At 35.3% G+C, this 6761-nt stretch overlaps 1 pseudogene; it reads left to right on the plus strand.

Moving 5' to 3' along the window:
• Positions 1–654: 654 nt before the first annotated feature.
• LOC120614786 (uncharacterized) lies at positions 655–773 on the plus strand (annotated as a pseudogene).
• Positions 774–6761: the final 5988 nt, after the last annotated feature.

The raw sequence follows: 6761 nt of genomic DNA on the forward strand, positions 1-6761 counted from the left end.
GCAGTGTCATTGATGCCTCAAATAGAAACTCGCTTCAGTAATGGCTGCATCTTTATCTCTAATTCACGGAGTCAAAGTAAAGCTTTTAAAATTTATTCTACAAAGGGAAAATGTACGACATGATGGTGAATGCTACTACAGTTTTGCTTAAAACATTCAACACTAAAGATAATGTTTTTGTGGTGATAATACAAATATGAATTTTGGTAGAGCATTGCACTGAGGTAAAAACAATATTCTTATTAAATTAAGAAACCTATGGAGTAGCAGTGTGGCTGGAATTGGTTGTGGTTCACCCATAATTTGTTAAGGTGTCAAAAAGATGTGCTATTCTTCTGCACATCAGAGGACACTATCAAAAGAGTGAAAAGACAACCCATAGAATGGGAAGAAATATTTATAAATCATGTATCTGACAAGGGATTAATATCTAGATTATATAAAGAATCCTTGCAATTTAACAAAAAAACAACAACCCAGTTCAAAAATGGGCAAAAGACTTATATAGCTATTTGTCCAAGAAAGATAGATAAACGGCCAATTAGCAAATGAAAAATGTTCGATATCATCAGTGATTAAAGAAATAATACAATAAAAACCACAGTAAGATCCATTTCACACCTGCTAGGAAGGCTGTTATAAAAATTGAAATGGGTCTACGGCCCTGCCACGCTGAGCAAGCCCGATCCCGTCTGATCTCAGAAGCTAAGCAGGGTCGGGCCTGGTTAGTACTTGGATAGGAGACCACTTAGGAAGACCAGGTGCTGTAGGCATAAAAAAATTAAAAAAAAAAAAAGGGGATTGTAAGCTGACAAGGTCCTTGCAATCTGTGAGGTCAATCAAAGGTTGCCTGCCTAAAAAAAAAAAAAAGAAAAAAAAATATTGAAATGGAAAATAGCGAGTGCTTGTGAGGAGAGAGAAAACAATTGGAACTCTGCATGGTTCGTGGGAATGAAAAACGGTGCAGCCACTGTGGAAAACAGAATGGCGTTTCCTTGAAGATTAAGTACAGAATTGCCATATGATCCAGCAATTCCACTTCTAGGTATATACCCCAAGGAAGAGAAGGCAGGGACTCAAAGAGATACGATGCACAGATGTTCGCAGCAGCATTATTCATAAGAGCTAAAAGGTGGAAAGAACCCAAATGTTCATCAGTGGACGCATAGATGAACAAAGTGTGACGTATACATACGATGGAATATTATTGTTCGGTCTCAAGAAAGAATGAAATTCTGACACTCGCTACAACATGGATGAACCATTGAAAAAACATTAGTTTGGTATTAACCTAATAAATAAACCAAAGACAAAAGGAAAAATATTATAGGATTCCACTAATATGAGATACATATAGTAGGCAAATTCATGGAGACAGAAAATAGAATGGGGGTTACCAGGTACAAGGAGGAGGGGAGATTGGTGAGTTATTGTTTAACGGGGACCGAGTTTCTGTTTGGGTTGGTGCAAAAGTCCTGAAAAGAGTGTTGATGTTTGCACAACATTATGACTGTGCCTAATGCCACTGAACGGTGTAGTTAAAATAGTAATCTTTAAGTTACGTGTATTTTACCACAATAAAAAATGTGCTATTTTACCAATCTAAGTAGAAGCTACATTTGTCTAAATTATATATATATATATATGTATATACACATACATGAGCGTATATATTCTCTATTAGCGATCTATTATTAATCACGTTTTAGAAATATTTGAACATTTAAATATTACTTTGTTAATAGATCCTATATCCTGCAACAGGTATTAGAAAGGGAGCCTCTATATTTTGGATAAACTTTGTTCAGAATTTATTGGCAATCTTAATCAAAATGTTCAAAAATTGAGCACCAAAAAAAAAAAAAATGCAGCTTTTGGAACTTTTAGCAATTTGAATTATTGAAAACCAAGCACATAATCAGAAATGCATTGAAATTTGTCCCTCAGAAAGCAAGCAGGGTTTGGGGATTGAACAAATTAAATGATGAGAACTTAAACATTGCACCAGATCTAATTTTGAAATTGTACTGTGAACCATATTGATGTGCTTAATACAATTCTTAATTTTAATTGGATATGTTTATATTCTGACCAGAAATGAATGAAATTGAGAAGGCTTATAATCTTTGCTGTACATACATGTGACAAAACATTTGACACATTTTTGGTCAACTTATTTTGTAACTTTTGCTTATAAAAATATTTGCTGGAGAAAAGCATTCTGAATAGAGACAAAAAGATAGTATTTGTGGAAAATATTGGGTATAAATATTTACACATTTCAAAATGTAGAGAACTAGAATTGAGATGCGGCTAAAACTCTAATTTAGATATGTGATTATGTACCAAGAATAATTATTCTGGTTTTAAAAAAATATATTCGGATTAAAAATGTGAGTATTTTTCAGAATTTTACTTTAATGTCCATGGATATGTGCTATTTTAATATTTCAGAAGGAATTTTATTTTCGAAAATCAATATCGAATCAAAATCTTTTTATGAGTCAACCAATTTATGAAGCTGATCTGGTGGTCAATAAACAAATTTTAATTATGTTTAATATCACCCTCCACTCTCAAAAGGGTCCCAGCTTGGATGACTAAAATACATGGTCACTCTACCTGACTCGGCAGTTCTAGGCCCAGGCAAAAGGTGTTCACATGAGCAACATGAGATGCCAGGAAGAGTGTTCATAGCAGATCACCTGTAATAACTCCAGACTGGATACAACCAAATCGTCAAAAGTAGAATGAGTAAGCAGATTATGGGTTCACTTCTGACTCCCTTTGTGAGTGGTAGTATAGTAGTTTGTAAAAACGGAAAACCTCACCGTTTGGAATGCTTGTATGGTACTGCTGTGCTACCTGTTGCACTTTAGTACTTTAACTGGTGCTAAAGAATAAAATAAACTAGTCAAGTATAAAAGTTTTTCTGGGGCATCGTGCTTGTATTTGATGGTTCACGACAACCTACATTTTTTCTTTTGTGACATTTCCCGTTTCTGTGTCAAATTATCGAAGGCTCAGTAGATGGCGCTGTCACACTATTTTTTTCGGCCAGATTTCAGAATTGTTGCTTTCTGGGACGTTAACCGGAAACTTGTGAGATACTTAGAACAGGAGTTAAGAGGGAAATAACCAAATTTCTTAACCCATTTCTAGGCAGGTACCACCTGAGATTCTAAATGTCCTTTTGTCCAAATCCTTTAACATTCTGTGCCTTGAGTAAATAGAGATATCGTGAAAACATCCACTCTTTGGGCATTTATCTTTAATACCTCTCATCTGAGATGCTAAAGGTGTTCTGCTAATATATTCTTTCCAGGTCTTACAAGTTAGATGGGTAGATGAATCCCCTTCAAAAAAATCCTTTACTATTTTTTTTTACACCTAAAGCAATGAAGTCCAGAGAAGTCGTGTTACTCTGAAAACTGAATTTTGACGCCCAGAACACTGCTTTTCGATTTTTACAATATCACTGACACTATAAAAAATAAAATCAAGTCTATCTGATGCATGAATGAATGTGTGACAAGCCAGCTGGCTGCAGCGTCTTTCCGGCCACCCCCAGGCCCATCACTGTAGCTGCCATCGACTAGTTCAATTTCTTCTTTTGTCTTATTATTAAATTTTCAGGGATATGAAATAGGATAAATAATAACATCACAAACATACACGCACCTCCCACTCAGCTGAAGAAAGAAAAGGTCACAGGTGTCCTTGAACACCCTATGTCTTATTCCCATTTGCATTCATTGCCCTTCCTTGCTAGTATTTAGAGTTCCATTTTTCAGTTTGTGTCTTTGTCATCGATCCTATGGCTTTGTTCTTCTGTAACTTGCCTTTTCTCACTCAACGTTATGTTTTTGGAAACTCTCCGCATTGATATCTGGTTTATTTATTTTTACATTTGCACGTTGAGTGAATCTCCACACTTTGTTTAAATCATTCTTCCGTTGATGCATGTCACTTCAATTTCCCAGTATTACAGACACTATGCATTCTTGTTTATGTGTGAGATAGTCCTATAAACCTATGTATTTTATGTGCCTTAACTATTTCATAAGAACAACAAAACCTAAAAAGTGACACCTACAATCACTGCAGCCAGTTTATCTTCCCATTTCCTCATTAAATGCAGCTTGTCATTTCTTACAGGAGTCACTAGTTTTAAAATATTAGAAAGCAATAGACTGAGAGTTAAAAAGCCTTTCAGGGTATAATTGAACCTCTCAAAACTTCAGTTTTCTAAACACTGAGGAGTGCAATGGTAGGGTCATAGGCGTGTACATATTCCATCTGACTTCAAATGCGAAATCTCTGTGTTTGAGAATTTCAGCTGCTTCTTATTCTCACAGCACTGTCAGTCAATCCCCTTGGTGTTTTTTTTTTTTTTAACTTTATGTTATTGAAAATTTCAAACATGCACAAAAATAGAGAGAATAAAATAATAAACTTTTATGTTATCATTCAATTTTAACGATTACTAATTCATGGCCCATCTTGAATTCTCCATGCCCATCTACCCACACACTCTTCCTCTCTCAGATTCCTTGAAGTATATCTTGTCATTCCAGGATATTAATCTGAAAGATATGGATTCTTTCTTTTAAATAATGGCAATACCATGATCACACTTAAAAATAATAGACAGTCATTCCTTAATAACAGAAAACAATCAGGGTTCACATTTTCGCAATTATAACATTTTTATGATTTATTTGATTCACGCTCCAAAACAAGACATGCAAATTGCAATAGTTGGTATGTATCTTAAGTGCCTTTCAAAATATGGATTTCTTCCCCCAGTTTTTTTCCTTCCTCTTGGTACGATTTACTAAGAAACTGGATCACTTGTCCAATAGCCTTGATTTTGCTGCTGGTCTTGTCTCAGGTTGTTTAACTCTCTCCTCTGTCTCTGTATTTTCCGAAGAAAAACCGACATCGGATCTCGATCAGATTTATGTCCAGATTTTTGAGTCCCATGCTTTGTAAAGTGCTCCTGTGGGTCCTTTCAGGATCTCTTTCCGGTCAAGGGCTACCCTGTGAGGATGAAGGTCATATTTCAAACAATGAGAGGCAACATTCCCAGTTATTCACGTACATGTTTGACATGAACTTTCCCTTCTCTCTTTATCAAAATTTGATGATAATCTTGGAGGGGAGTTGTTCGATGGAAGTGTTTCCTGTGTCAAAGTAATAATTTCTAAGCCAAAAACAACTCCTCATGTGCTTGGGACTCTGCAAGTCCCCATTCCTTCTGCAATTCGTAATCTAATTTAATTTTCATCCATCCAGTGCATTCAGAATCAGAGTCCAGAAAACTTAAAAATTTTTTTGTATTGTTCTATTTAATTACTCAAAAATAAACCAGATCTCTTTTCACATTTCCAGACGATCTGGCTGATTTAGCAGAAGACAAATAGAGTGAAAGCTAATAGTGCCTTCCCAAAAAACCCAGAGAAAAGTAAGCGGTACCATACTTTCTCTACGATTCACAGCCTTGATGAACAACATGACATAGGAAAAAAATGAGGTCTATAATATTGTTGAAATGTAATGTCTTATTTATTTCTTTTTCTCTTTAAATTCTGGATGAACAAACCTGAGAATCCGAAAGAACCATAAAGAAAAAGAGGAGCTCTTGGTTAATCCGATAGAAAGATCATAAACCTAGAGTGGATTTCCACGCTTAGTCTAAGTATCTAAGGGATTTCGAATTATCATTGCAAGCATAAAGAGATAACGAGAAAAGCTTTCTATTATGTTTCTAAGCCTTGGGCAGGAGTTTGGGGAAAAATAACGCACGTGTACTGCAAATACCCTTTATAAAGGCAGGGGAGTTTGAACAGGGGAGGTGTGTGTTAATACCAGCATTCTTTTTGGTTTTTACCAGGTTATAGAAAACTTTCTTATACAGGCACTTCTCAGAGATATTGCATGTTGAGTCCCAGACCACCACAATAAGAATATTGCGATAAAGTAAGTCCCATGGATTTTTTGGTTTCCTACTGCATATAAAAGTTATGTTTATACTATAGTGTAGTTTATTACATGTGTGATATCATTATGTCAAAAAATAATATATATACCTTAATTTAAAAATACTTTATTCCTAAAAACGCTCATCACGATCCAAGCCTATTGAAAAATGTGCCAATAGACTTGGTTGATGCAGGGTTGCCAGTAACCTTCAATTTGTTTAAAAAAAAAATAAGTAATATCTATGAAGAGAAAAAAGTGAAGTGTAATAAAATGAGGCATGCCTGTATATAAATACATTTTGGGAGGTGGGGAGTATTATTTGAGTCATCGCTTCTTATAGTCATGTAAAAAATGATCACCTTTGATTGTCTTTATTGTTCATGTTCAAATTCAGTTCAGTGAAATATCCTTTAAAAACAACACCTAAATATTGATCAGCGAATAATTAGACGGCTGATGAAAATAAACGACATTTTACTTGGAGACTGATAACAGCATGTGTGGACCCACAAAGAAAGTGTTTTGCAGGATGGACATATTAACTAACTTTTTATGACTAAACCTTGCGCTTTCTCGAGCTATAGTTGCTAAATTATCAAAGAGTTTCTTGGATAGTAATTGTGAACCGTCCTTGAACACAAAGAGTTCACGAGTGGTGAGGAATCAATCTTACACACAACTGATAGATGTAGGGAAGTGAGCAAAAGGGCACACACATAAGGGGCTCCTTTCGAACAGGCAAAGCAAAAGGAAGGCTCCTTGAATGAGCCAGATGA

This window comes from Pteropus medius, unplaced genomic scaffold (genome assembly GCF_902729225.1).
Source record: "Pteropus medius unplaced genomic scaffold, Ma_sr-lr_union100, whole genome shotgun sequence".
NCBI lineage: Eukaryota > Metazoa > Chordata > Mammalia > Chiroptera > Pteropodidae > Pteropus > Pteropus medius.